At 42.1% G+C, this 14,875-nt stretch overlaps 1 long non-coding RNA gene across 1 annotated transcript; it reads right to left on the reverse strand.

Moving 5' to 3' along the window:
* Positions 1-11,381: 11,381 nt before the first annotated feature.
* LOC123040320 (uncharacterized) lies at positions 11,382-12,159 on the reverse strand. Its single transcript, XR_006418118.1, has 3 exons — positions 11,934-12,159; positions 11,814-11,846; positions 11,382-11,719 (listed from the first exon to the last, which is right to left on the reverse strand). It is a non-coding gene; the product is annotated as an uncharacterized lncRNA (long non-coding RNA).
* Positions 12,160-14,875: the final 2,716 nt, after the last annotated feature.

A 14,875-nucleotide genomic window follows, 5' to 3' on the forward strand; every position in this document is an offset into this window, starting at 1 on the left:
CTCCTTCTCCGGCGCGTGAGGGTGGCACTCTGCCTCCTTATCCGCCTTCTCCGGTGTATCCGAGCAGCCCGCGTCCTCCTCCGCCTCGTCGGCAATGGCAGCACACAGACGTCGCTGCTCCGGCTACTCCAGCACGTCGGACCATTCCGCCTCCTTCTACTACTCGTCAGCAGCAACGGAAGAGAGATGCAGCCGCTCCAGCGTCTAGCAGTACAGCCAGAGGCGGGAGGCAATACAGATTCGGTCCATCTCTCAAGCCTGTAGAGAAGTTACCATACGAGATGACCGTGGAGGAAAATGCGAAGATCGTTGAAGCCCAAGTGAAGGACTTCTTTGAAACGCAAAGAGCTATGAAACATCCACCTTTGGAGGAGAAGATAGATCCGGTGAAAGTGAAGCGCACTATCAATACCCTGAAGCGACCACCACCGCCTTCGCCGGATAACAACCATCTCCGCTGTCTTAAAAAACATTGCAAGAAGCACGCCGGTCGGGAAGTACTTCAAGTGACAAAAGGTTAAAAGAACGAAGAAGTGGGAAAAAATTCCCCGGCTCGGAGAACAGGAGAACCAATTGTGCCCCCGCTCAAGGCGTCTAGCAATATCTAGGGATGAGAATGGGTACCCATTACCCGCATACCCTGCGGGTAAAAACCCTATTAGGGTAAGGGTATGGGATAAAAATTTGCCCATGGATACTTAAATGGGAAAATATCATACCCATCGGGTAGAGAGGGTACGGGTATGGGATCGTATAACCCATGCCCTCGTACCCATGTACCCATCTAAAATATTGACAAGTGGGTTTCCATTATTATCTTAATGTATTAATTTCGCCCTCCTAATCAAGCTAGGTAAACACTCTAATGTGTAGTCAAATTATCTCTATAATTTGTCATGAGTTTGTGAACTTAAAGTGTACGCCTATGTGTTGTTATTTATGATCATGTGTTGTTGTTTAACATTTTTATGTGTCACTTTATAAGCAAGTATTTTTGTTTATGAGAATGTGTTGTTGTTACAATATGTTGTTATACATTGTTGTTTAAAATGTGTTGCTATTAAAGAATTATGATTATATGTTGATTTTTACAACTATTTTCTACTCAATTGATGTGTTGTAAACGCGGGTATTTTTCCCGCGGGTACCCATATACCCTGTCGGGTGATGTGTATGGGAAAAATTTGTACCCTTGACGGGTATGGGTATGGGCGATGGGTAAGTTCAAGGTGGAGGGGTAAGGGTATGGGGTAGCTCCACCCTTACCCATACCCTGCGGGTGCCATCCCTAGCGATATCGTCGCAAATCAGCCGCTGATGCTGCTCGGTACCAATCCTGGTGATTACCTGCCCGGCGATGTACATTTTGATACAATGGAGGTGGACGAATTCAAATACCAGTACGGGAAGCCTCTCGTAAAATATGGAACTCTTGCTCTAACAACCATGATGCAAAGATTCCATGAATGGTACATGAAAACCTGCAGCGAGTCTGGGAAGGATGCTTTGTCGATGAGAATTAAAGAGGACCACGACTTCATTGGCCAAGAAATGTTAATTGTTGATTTTGACGAGTTTTTCCAGTTCTACAATCAAAGGCCCTCGACACATCACTTGTGGCTTGCTACTATTTGTAAGTACTACTTTCTGTAATTAAGTCTCTACATATATAGCTCAGCTCTTTCGTTGTGTATTATTATCCTCACTATATTATGCAGATTGAAGATCGTCGAATGCTGAAAAGCACAAATCTATGACATTGGGTTTATTAACCCAAATGTCATACATGAATGGACGGTTCAAAAGAATGTCATAGAAACCGAGGACAAGTTGCTACAATCATTGCTCAAAAATCAAAGCAAAGATAAAATACTCTTTCCTTACAACTTCAAGTGAGTGTTACTGTATTGTGCATATTCAGTTTCCCTTATTACTCGAGGTTATAGTCATGTAACTGATGAGTTGTGCATGCGTGCGCATCTTCCACTTTATTCTCCTAGTGATTAAGCTTGAGCAGGGAGAAGTAACCATCTTAGACTCGAGACAAAAAGATCCCGAGGACTATGCGGACATGACTCGAATGCTCCAGAAGTAAGTTCAATCAATCATTATCGCACCATATCGGCAACTTTGTTCATTTCCTGATATCAAGTGATTATTTTCTTTGTCTGGCAGGGTTTGGAAAGAGTTCACCGCAATTTCTCTGGGACTGCCGACCGAGCTGACATTTAAACACCTGAAAGTAAGTACTACTACCTAGTTCCACGCATCTCCCATTGATTCTAGCTAGTTTCATCAATACCATTTAGCATGCTTGCTTATCGGTTTTATTGACCTCTATTTCTCGTAAAGTGCTTGTGGCAGGAAGGCGGGAATGATTTCTATGGATACTACGTTTGCGAGTTCATCTACAACGAGACGACCACTAGTATAAAAAGGACCTAATATGAGACACATTAGTGTCGGTTTGATTTTGAGCCGGCACTAATGCGTCCATTAGTGCCGTTTCAAATGACTAGGCGGGAGGAGACCTTTAATACCGGTTCATTGCGAATCTTTAGTACCGGTTCGTGACACGAACCGATACTAAAGATGTTGGCCGGGCACCAGCATTTTTAGTACAGATTCGTGCCACGAATCGGTACTAAAGAGGTTGTGGCAGGGGCTATTTTTAGTCCCACCTCGCTCCCTTAGCAAGCATTTGACCACCTTAAATATGTTACTTCTCAAACTATCACAAGCATTTGGTCTTCATTGAACTCTATGTGTAGGATATGAGGGTGCAATAGGAGTCTTCGCCGGTTCTTAAATCGGTGGTAGATTCCTATTGACAATTTATATTCTATACAAAAAGATCATTGATGATCAATGTATTTTTTTATGTACTTCTCTTGTATTTTTTCTGTGTTACTTCTCAAACTATATAAAAAGGAAGAAGAGGAAGAAGAAGAAGAAGAAGAAGAAGAAGAAGAAGAAGCAGAAGAGAGGAAGAAGAAGAAGAGGAATAAGAGGAAGAAGGAGAAGAAGAAGAAGAATAAGAAGAGAAGAAGAAGAAGAAGAAGAAGAAGAAGAAGAAGAAGAAGAAGAAGAAGAAGAAGAAGAAGAAGAAGAAGAAGAAGAAGAAGAAGAGGAAGAAGACAAGAAGAAGAAGAAGAAGAAGAAGAAGAAGAAGAAGAAGAGGAAGAGGAATAAGAGGAAGAAGGTCTTCGCCGGTTCTTAAATCGGTGGTAGATTCCTATTGACAATTTAGATTCTATACAAAAAGATCATTGATGATCAATGTATTTTGTATGTACTTTTCTGTAGCAGTAGCGCGTTTTGGCTGAAAGACGGTACTGATCAATGTATTTTTTCTGTGTTACTTCTCAAACTATATAAAAAGGAAGAAGAAGAAGAAGAAGAAGAAGAAGAAGAAGAAGAAGAAGAAGAAGAAGAAGAAGAAGAAGAAGAAGAAGAAGAAGAAGAAGAAGAAGAAGAAGAAGAAGAAGAAGCAGAAGAGAGGAAGAAGAAGAAGAAGAGGAAGAAGAAGAAGAGGAATAAGAGGAAGAAGGAGAAGAAGAAGAAGAAAGAGAGGAAGAAGAAGAAGAGGAAGAAGACAAGAAGAAGAAGAAGAAGAAGAAGAAGAAGAGGAGGAATAAGAGGAAGAAGGTCTTCGCCGGTTCTTAAATCGGTGGTAGATTCCTATTGACAATTTAGATTCTATACAAAAAGATCATTGATGATCAATGTATTTTTTATGTACTTCTCTGTAGCAGTAGCGCGTTTAGGCTGAAAGGCGGTACTGATCAATGTATTTTTTCTGTGTTACTTATCAAACTATATAAAAAGGAAGAAGAGGAAGAAGAAGAAGAAGAAGAAGAAGAAGAAGAAGAAGAAGAAGAAGAAGAAGAGAGGAAGAAGAAGAAGAAGAGGAAGAAGAAGAGGAGGAATAAGAGGAAGAAGGAGAAGAAGAAGAAGAAGAAGAAGAAGAAGAAGAAGAAGAAGAAGAAGAAGAAGAAGAAGAAGAAGAAGAAGAAGAAGAAGAAGAAGAGGAAGAACACAAGAAGAAGAAGAAGAAGAGGCATAAGAGGAAGAAGGAGAAGAAGAAGAAGAAGAAGAAGAAGAAGAAGAAGAAGAAGAAGAAGAAGAAGAACACAAGAAGAAGAAGAAGAGGCATAAGAGGAAGAAGGAGAAGAAGAAGAAGAAGAAGAAGAAGAAGAAGAAGAAGAAGAAGAAGAAGAAGAAGAAGAAGAAGAAGAAGAAGAAGAAGAAGAGGAAGAGAAAAGACCGTGAAACAGTAAATCGCAGCAAAACAAACTCTGAAGAAGAAGAAGAAGAGGAAGAGAAATGACTGTGAAACAATAAATCACAGCAAAACAAACTCTGAAAAAGATGAAAAGAAAAAACTATATAAAAAACTACTCAAAAATAAATAGAAGAAAATAAATAATGCAGGAAAGAAAATAAATTATATAAAGCAAAAATATTCACAAAGAAACTAAATACAGCAAAAAAAACTACTCAGAAATAAATAGAAGAGAAAAATAAAGCAGAAAAGACAAAACTATATAAAAAATTACTCAAAAATAAATAGAAGAAAAAAATAATGCAGAAAAGAAAAAAAATTATATAAAGCAAAAATATTCACAAAGAAACTAAATACAGCAAAAAAACTACTCAGAAAAAAATAAAGCAGAAAAGAAAAAAATATATAAAAAATTACTCAAAAATAAATAGAAGAAAATAAATAATGCAGGAAAGAAAAAAAATTATATAAAGCAAAAATATTCACAAAGAAACTAAATACAGCAAAAAACTACTCAGAAAAAAAATTATATAAAAAAATGTTGGAATGTTGGGGCTCTACCCGGTGGGCCTGCCAGACCTAGGGTCTGTAAATACAGGCCCAGAAGGGCCAGCAGGCTCACAGGGCAGCGCGCCCTAATTAGGCCCAGAAGCCTGCTATATAGAAGAGTTCAAAAGGGCAGCCGCGGCTGGGTTTATAAACCAGTGCGGCTGCCCTTCGCTCGGCGAGGTAGGACTAAAAATAGCGCACCGCGGCATGGCAGCGCACGGCCTTTAGTACCGGTTGATGGCTCCAACTGGTACTAATGTGTTGCCCTTTAGTACCGGTTGGAGCCACCAACCGGTACTAAAGGCCCTTGTTTCCCGTCGCTTGGGCTGGCCAAAATTGACCTTTAGTACCGGTTGGGGGCTCCAACCGGTACTAAAGGCCCCTCCTATATATGCTACACTTATGAAAAAACAATTCCATCATCGACCACTTCTCCACTTCTCGCGCGACATCGATCTATCGCTGACGCCGACGCCGCCGCGCCGTCGCCCCCGCCGCCGTCGATCGCCGCCCCTGCCGCACGTCGTCGCCGTCCCCGCTGCCCGTCGTCGTCGTCGCCGCGCGCCCCTGCCTCCGTCGTCGTCGCCGCACCCCGGCCGTCTCGTCGCCGTCCCCGCCGCCCGTCTCGTTGCTGTCCCGGCCGCCGCCCTCGCCGCCCGTCGTCACCGCCCCCGCCGCCCGTACGCGCCCGCTCCATACACACACTACACACACACACTACACACACACACATACACGCACACACGCATACACACACACACACTACACATACAGGCATACACATACACACACACACATATTTTTTTTAGTAAATTTTTATTTTTGGTAAATGCTTAAGTTGAACTAGTTGAATTAATATAACTAGTTTATTTTTAGTAAATGTTTAGTTGAACTAGTTGAATTATAATAGAACTAGTTTATTTTTAGTAAATGCTTAGTTGAACTAATTGAATTAATATAAGTAGTTTATTTTTAGAAATGTTTAGTTGAACTAATTGAATTAATATAACTAGTTTATTTTTAGTAAATGCTTAGTTGAACTAATTGAATTAATATAACTAGTTTATTTGTAGTAAATGTTTAGTTGAACTAGTTTATTAATATAACTAGTTTATTTTTAGTAAATGCTTAGTTGAACTAATTGAATTAATATAACTAGTTTATTTTTAGTAAATGTTTAGTTGAACTAGTTGAATTATAATATAACTAGTTTATTTTTAGTAAATGCTTAGTTGAACTAATTGAATTAATATAACTAGTTTATTTTTAGAAATGTTTAGTTGAACTAGTTGAATTAATAGAACTAGTTTATTTTTAGTAAATGCTTAGTTGAACTAATTGAATTAATATAACTAGTTTATTTTTAGTAAATGTTTAGTTGAACTAGTTGAATTATAATATAACTAGTTTATTTTTAGTAAATGCTTAGTTGAACTAATTGAATTAATATAACTAGTTTATTTTTAGAAATGTTTAGTTGAACTAGTTGAATTAATAGAACTAGTTTATTTTTAGTAAATGCTTAGTTGAACTAATTGAATTAATATAACTAGTTTATTTTAGTAAATGTTTAGTTCAAGTAGTTGAATTAATATAACTAGTTCATTTTTAGTAAATGCTCAGTTGAACTAATTGAATTAATATAACTAGTTTATTTTTAGTAAATATTTAGTTGAACTAGTTGAATCATAATATAACTAGTTTATTTTTAGTAAATGCTTAGTTGAACTAATTGAATTAATATAACTAGTTTATTTTTAGTAAATATTTAGTTGAACTAGTTGAATTATAATAAAACTAGTTTATTTTTAGTAAATGTTTAATGTTTCGCCTAATATGAACATAGGAAATGTCGTCTGGCGACGGAAAAAATTTCATTATGAGCGAATACTGTGAAGACCAGAGCGGCCAGTGCGACAGAAATTTCCTTGTTGATGATAGGCGATTTAGCATCAAGCTGGATGAGACCTTCGAATTTGATACAGTAAGTCACAACGAGAAGTCTGTTTTCGTAATTAAGCATGGCTTATATATATGCTTCATTTGCCTGACTTATAATTTCTAATTTTCACTATTCTACTAGCGCATCCCCTGTCATGCAAGAATTTTTGTCTTGGATAAGATAGGTTTCAAGGATATGAAAACTATGAAGGTAAAGAGAGTTTACCTGAAAACTGAGCATGGTTATATTTTCAACTCAAAGTATACAATGCACAGCCGTACACCTATTTTGAATGCAAAACTTGGCAAGCACTATTCAAGGCTTATGTATTTGAGTCTGGTATGGTTATTACCTTTGATATTCGTCCGGAAGATGATATTGAAGGTAATAGAGACATATGGGTCGATGTGCAGACGCCTTCAGTTCTACCATTATGTGAGTTCTTCTCAACTATATTTTTGTATTTGATATTGCTTGTTCAAAAATAATTGACAACTAATTTCTATTGACAGCTTATTTCCATTCAAGAAAACATGTCCGGCGCTTGGTGGACATGACCTACTACTGTCCCGGAGCTGAACTAAACTGCGAGGAGATAAGTCATTATGTTTCATGGCTTGAGGATCTTTATACTGTCAAGACAAATTTTCTTCCTGCACTTAGAAATGTTAGTACTCAAAACGTGCGACCAATAGTGATGGTATTGAACTACGGTCACATCTATTTAGGAATGATGGTAAGATTTTTACTATTTGTCCTCAGTGCATTTTTTGCATACATAATTTTTTTGCTAAACTTTCATTGCTAAGTATATTAGTTAAGTACTATACGATGTTCTTCAACAGGGACTCCCGATGACAGTTGTGCCTCAGGGGATCGAGACTAAAGGTCGCATGTCAATTGTTAGCTTACGGCCAAGATATCCTGCATTGCACATGAATGCATTCAGGATTTCTAGAAGCGATGAATGCTTAATAGTGAAAGATTGGAGGAAAATTATTAACGATCGCAGAGAAGTATTAGGGGGCAACAATGAGAAGCGCAGCCCACGATTAGGAGACAGGTTCATCTGCATGCTCCAGTATGATGAATCAGGAGAGTTATACATGTTCTATGCTATTTTACCAGAGAGAGTAGCTAGCAGGAGTGATTTAGCTAGTTCATGCTGCTCTTAGTACTTGTCCTTTCATGTCCGTGTTCTTCGTTCTAAACTTAATCTCAAATAGTGATTTGCTTTTGTCGTGTATCATGACAATAATGTTGAACTCGATGATATTTTTGCTTCTGGTACAAGTGAATGTTTCTTCTTTAAGCTACTGTTGGTATGGTGATTAGATAGCGGTAATGACTATGATGATTAAATAGTGATAATGACGACTACGATGATTTTTAGCTAGCTAGCTAGAGTATACATATACTCATGTTGATGATATGATGCAAGAGTTTTTTATATTAATATGATGATGATGATGAGTTATTATATCATTAAATGAAAGAAACCACAGATTAGTTTCAGCTGGATGGATCCTATACCTAAGTGATCAAGTATATATATGCCATATCCATATATATTATACTTGATCACCTAATTAATTAGGTGATCAAGTATAATATCGATATGGCATATACTTGATCACTTATATAGCTAGATCCTTCAGTCGAAACTAATCCGCGGTACTTTCACGTAATGATTTAACAACTCATTATAATGTAAAACAATCACTAAATTAAATTGAAAACACAAAACTAAAGGAAAAACTAAAAAAACACCCTAACATTTAGTACCGGTTGGTGTTACCAACCGATACTAAATCCCTACGCGCACCCGGGCCTGGCTTGTGCCACGTCTTTGCCCTTTAGCGCCGGTTCGTGACGAACCGGTACTAAAGGGGGGGGACCTTTAGTCCCCAATCTTTAGTGCCGGTTGGCGAACCAGCACTAAAGACCGTCACGAACCGGCACTAAAGGCCTGTTCTGCACTAGTGGACCAAGAATAAGCGGGGCTACTTTGAAAAACAGTATGAAGTGGGTAAGCAAAAATATTCACAATTGTATTTTATTACCATCATTTGTGTTGAGTTTCATTCACACACATGTATTGACCCTCTTCTTCGATTTAGATCTGGCAGATGCGGGTTGAGCTCCTACCACATGATCGCATAAAAGCAATTCAAGAGGAATTGACAGGAGTCTTTCTTGACCACGTCATCAATAAAGCCTGAGAATACCATGTGGAACTTGACTTCAGATATTCAGGATTGTAATAGATCTTATATTGTATATATGTAGCTAGTAGCGTCGGATAGATATACGAAAACTTGTTGTTCGACCAATCTCTCGAAGAAGGAAAGGTCGATCACTTCTCTCTATATATGTTCATGACGATCTGTACTTAATGATTTCCTTCATTTTCTTACTAGCTAGCGTGTCGAGTCCTCTCTATACGTATAGTACGTAGCGTCGACCAAGCACGAAGATAAGAGAGGTCACTTCTCTCTATTAGCTAGCTAACACAATATATGAAACCCCTACTTAAACGAACCCTCCAAAACCCCCCAAACAACCGCCCCCCACCCCCCTTCAAAAAAAACCCCAGCTCCTGAGCCGCTGACGCATGGATGCCTTTTGGTCCCGGTTGGTGTTACCAACCGGGACCAAAGGCCCTCCAGCCGGGGCTCGCCACAGTGGCCACATGGAGCCCCACCTGTCCCGGTTCGTGAGCGGGACTAAAGGTCATGGGTTTTAGTCCCGACCCTTTAGTCCCGGTTTCAGAACCGGGACAAATGGGCTTCTGGAACCAGGACAAATGGGCCTTTTTCCACTAGTGAGAAAACAAATTAACATCTTAATGTGCATGACAAGATACTGATAATATTTATTATCGTATATTAAAATATGTTGGTACCGAATCTTCCAGACTCATTGGTTCATTCTTTTGTACAAGATGGTGGTATATTGATCCATTTCCCGAAGGTGAGCGTGAAGCATGGGATCTCGTGCTCATTCCAATACGATGGTGTAGCAGATCGATCGATGGGGAGCCGAGTTAGCATGAAGTGAAGAAGAGGACAACACATGACTATGCACAAGAAAGTCGAAGGAGCGTGCATGACAAACGGAGATAGGGTGGGACCGTGTTGTACTAAAATAAAAATAAAAATGAACCTTGAGGTTATTATCTATTCAAGGTTATGTTTTGTACTAAAAAAAGGAAGGAACCTTAACACCCTTCCATGAATTGGTTAGAAATCCAAAGAGCGTTGCTATACGTACGATCAAACTTCATACGATTTTGCGAACGAGCAGACTGTTTTGGTGTAGTGGGCCCAAACGTTGGAAACGGGCCTGTGTCTTGTCGTACAAAACCGTATGGGGAAAATTTCGTACGCAAGGCAGTTTCGAAATCCAAACAAGTCAAACCTGAAAACGCTCGGGTACCTGACCTAGCCTGCCGCCGCCACCCAAAAGCTAAGGTTTTCTGCCTCCTGCCGGCGCCGGTGCCGGTCCGTTCCGTCTCCGGTGGCCTTAGGGCCATGGAGACAAAGTGGATCTTGGCTTTTGCCGGTGAGAGCACTTCGTTTTTAGATCTTTTTTCAAGCTTCGCTAGGGTTTGTGTCCTGCTCAGGAAGGCGAGACGGCAGCGGCTCCCTGAAGATGGAATAAAGGTCTTCCCGCTTAACCCCCGTTTTGGTGATGTGTTTAGCATCATCGGTGGGCATGTGAAGGTGTGTCTCCGGCAAATCTGTCTTTGGTGGATTTGCTTGGATTCGTTTGCCGTTCGTCTTCGTTCGTGTGTATTCATGTTGGATTCTTTTAATCTACACTCTTCATCTGTGACGGCTGCTGTTCTGGTGCGTTGGTTCTATGCGGCCTTAGCACGACGACTTCCTGACTGTTTACTACAACATTGTTTGACCGGCTCCGGCGAGGGAGGGGCGATGACAACGGCGCTCTTTCGACTTGCTTCGGTGCTTGTAATCGTCGCTAGGTGGTCTACGGATCTGGATATAATTTTTTTATCTCTACTGTTCGTTTGTACTACCACATTGAAGATGAATAGATTGGAAGTTTTCCCCGCAAAAAAAAGTTATGTTTTGTACTCGGTGCCATCTTTTAGTCGAAAATTCGTGATGAGACCAAATTCTATTCAAGGTTCGGTTGTGCACTGGATACCATTTTTTTAAAGATTTGATGTGTGATGACTGGTTTCTTTGGTTTATTTGTGTTGTACAAGAGTCCACCATCTTTTGTTTTCTTCTGAGTTGGTTCTAGAGCTCATTAGCGATTATTTCGAGTCATGTGCAGAATATCCTTCTACTACTGTTTTGGAACCAGAATGTAGAAACATATTTGAGTCATCCTTAATTAAGATCCTTTTGCTTGCCATGCTTGCGCAATAATAACATGATCCCTTCTGATGGTCACCAACTCTTGCTAAACGACCTGTACATTAAAGCAGGACACAACTCTCACTCTACGCTACGCATAGTGTTTTCAGGCACTACTAAAACATCATGTCTTCTTAAAACAATGCTGGCTTAACACTGGGCTATTAAAATGGATTAGGAGACATGGATCTACTTCAATACAAGTTATTCTCTGCTCATTCAAGCTAGCTACTGACCACTCTACACCAAACATCCCAAACAGTGACTCTTGTACCATACATCAGGGCATCTTCCTTTCAGTTACCAGTCGCAGCTAGCATCTTGATTCGTTCGATCAAATGATCAGGAAGAACTAGACATGGCTCTACTTCAATACAAGTTATTCTCGGCTGATTCAAGCTAGCTACTGACCACTCTACCCCAAAAGTCCTAAACAGTGACTCTTGTACCATACATCAGGGCATCTTCCTTTCAGTTACAAGTCGCTGCTAGCCTCTTGATTCGTTCGACCAAAGGATCAGGAAGAACTAGATAGCATCTTCTTTCTGCATTTCCCTGCAATTTAAGAAATGCAAGAAATTAAAAATCTGTGGTGCTCCCCAATTAAAAGCTGATAGAATTACACTTTCTTTTCAGAGGCAGGTCTTACTGTGTATGATTTTCGCAGATTTTTCCACTTATCCTACAAAATTAAACAAAATGATAGATTGTATTAGTAGCGGACCTAGGGCAAGGCAATCAACATGAGACAAATACACCAAACATAAACCTTAAGATTCTCCGTAGTTCGATCTGACGTTGGAAAATATTTCTTCTTTATCGCAGACCATCGTCGACCCCTAAATTCTTCAAGACCATCAACTAGTGTAGTCACCTCTTCCGTTGTCCAATGGGGCCCGTTTGTTTTGAGTCCACGGTTTCGGCCTTCACTTGCAGAAGGTGCATCCCGGAGGCAGGATGTGCCCTCTTCAAACAACCAACGACATAGAATTCATTGGATGTAGTACATTGATGGATTAATTATAAATGAAAATTCTGAACTCGAAATGGTGCACACTATATAGAAAAATGCTACATGCATGTGTAAGTAATTTGTGGAATTTCTACATGAGAACATATACACATGACTCTTACCCCAAAGTGGTCACCCAAAAACCAGCCTTGGTCTGTGCATAATGGTATTCTCCTCTTGCGAGGACCTCTTTTGCACCTCCGACCGCTCTCTGGCAGCGTGTCAGCCGGCTCCGCGTCGCGAGTCAAGTTCATCTCCATCATATAAGCAGGAGGACAGAGTGGAGCTGCAAGAAAAGCTTCATCCACTGGTTCCAAAGTCTAAACTAGTAGAATCCATGGCAAGTGTTATAATGCAAAATTACTGCTGGATCTTTCGTAGCACATATAGTACCTATCAGGTCTACCGTCGAGGCGGCGCAGGGCCCCTCCCTCTCCGGGGATGTGACTGGTGCCGCGTCGCGAGTCAAGTTGGTGTCCATCATAAAAGTAGGACCGAATGAAGCTGCAAATTGGCCTCCATTGATTCCAAAGTCTGAAACCATAGATTACAGATAGTTAGATACAGTTGTTTCCTTGTGTAACAAAGTTCCGACAGCAGTAAACTAGCATTGTACCTTCGAACAATTGGTTCAGATCATCCTCAGTCTCAGCTCGGGCTCCTTTGATGATGAACATGGTCTCATAAAATTCTGTACCCATCTGACAGCAAGTATGGTTTCAATGAGTCAGACTTGCTAAAATCTGAGAGAGCTTGGATCGCATTTGAACTATATTAATCGGTGTGTTTTGTATACAGATTTGGTTTGTATACAGATTTTGTCATGTACTCTGCATATAGAGTGCAGGCAGCGATTGCCGCGCACTGAGCATGGCCGAGCTCATCAAGGCTCCAAACAACTGCTCCCTTCCTCTGTCCCTTCACTCTCGCCGCCATGGAAGGACCGCAGCACACCCTACTTGATCTTCTGCCAATGGACGTCCTTGAGCCCGTCCCCATTCTTCTCTGACATTTCCCCACCCTTCCGGCGTGGCAATCGCGGACACTCGCCGCGGCCGCGGCCGCACTCTTGTCCACCTTACTGCACTGAACGCACCTCCCCGCCAGCCCTCAACGGTGGCCTCCGCCTCGCACACCTCCACCTCGTCCGTGAGCTCGGACACGGACACCTCGTGCGCTCGGGGATTCATCTGTCACCGGCCTCCCCGCTCTAGCCGCTCAAGGTTGTCGACCTACGTGAGGACGACAGACGACGACCCCGGTCTCCCACGTCCTCGCCGAGTCCCACGTTGTCTCTACGCGTGCTTCCTCTGTTCCTCATGGCAGCGGATCTGTGTTGGAAATAATCACGATTAGGTAAGTATAGTCCAGCACGGACTTGTAGCAGTAACCGAGTCGTACATGTACTAGGTAGAATATTGGTAATATAAATACCAGTGCGTGTATCCCCCGTAATACCAGATAAATCAAAGCAATAAAGTGCAAAGGCTTGACACGAGCCTCTTGGCCAACTCGGTGAGTCTGCGTATTGTGTTTCCGACGAACTTTGTCTACGATAGCTAGCTAGACACGAGAATCCATCCACCAGGGTACTTGCCTGCTTGTGTACCGCTGTACGTGCACGTCTCCGTCGAAGCAGCCGGAAGCAATCGGCTGTAGCTTGTACGTCGCTGCGTATTGTCGGAAAGTACTCGACAACAGCGTCATCAAGGTCGGGACTGGGCCAACAATTGGTATCAGAGCAAGGTTGATCTTCTAGTAACGGAAGGTCATGACGGGCAAGGAGATCGTGGAATCGTCCGGAGCGGCTAAAGTACTTGCCGTACCCGGTACGTCATACCCACGGTTTGATCGCGAGAACTTCGGGGTCTGGAAGGCCCTCATGGAGTGTGGTCTCCGCGCCAACGAGCTATGGGACGTGGTCGATCCAGGAGGCGACACGTTCAAGAAGGAGGGAGCCGAGCACCGGAAGGATCGGCAGGCGGCGTCGGCGATTTATTCGGTGATGCCGATGGATGTCCTCCAGCACCTAATCGCCAAAGAAACGGCGAAGGAGGCGTGGGATACTTTGAAGCTCATGTTCGAGGGACACACCCGCGTCAAGCAATCCAATCTCCAAACTCTCCTAAGGAACTACGAGACTTTGGTCATGGGCGACAATGAGTCCGTGGATGCGTTCGCTTCACGGGTGGCTACTCTCGTCAATCGGATCCGCGCGCTTGGTGAAAACCTTACGGAGACCTCGGTTGTCCGGCGGTTCTTGCGCGCAGCCCCTCCCCGGTACCTGCAAATTGTCACGGCGATCGAGCAGTGCGTCGATCTCGGGACTCTCTCCATCGACGATCTTGTCGGACGCTACAAGGCTCACGACGAGCGTATGCGGTACAGTCTCGGGGATGGGAGGAACGATGAGAATGTCATGCTCACACGGGCTCAGTGGCTGGCGCTGGACTCAAGGAGAGGAGGCGAGGGCTCTAGCAGCAACACTCGCCAAGATCGTGCGCCAAAAGAACAAAGTAAGAAGAACGCCGGGGACGGCGCTCCGAAGAAGAAGAAGTTCGACAAGCGCAAGATCAAGTGTCACAACCGTGGCATCATGGGGCACTTCAAGTCGGAGTGCAAGAAACCACCGAAGGAGAAAGCTCTCATGGCCAAAGGAGGCGATGATGGAGACATGATGCTCATGGTCGAAGTATGCG

This window comes from Triticum aestivum, chromosome 2B, assembly GCF_018294505.1.
Source record: "Triticum aestivum cultivar Chinese Spring chromosome 2B, IWGSC CS RefSeq v2.1, whole genome shotgun sequence".
Classification (NCBI taxonomy): domain Eukaryota; kingdom Viridiplantae; phylum Streptophyta; class Magnoliopsida; order Poales; family Poaceae; genus Triticum; species Triticum aestivum.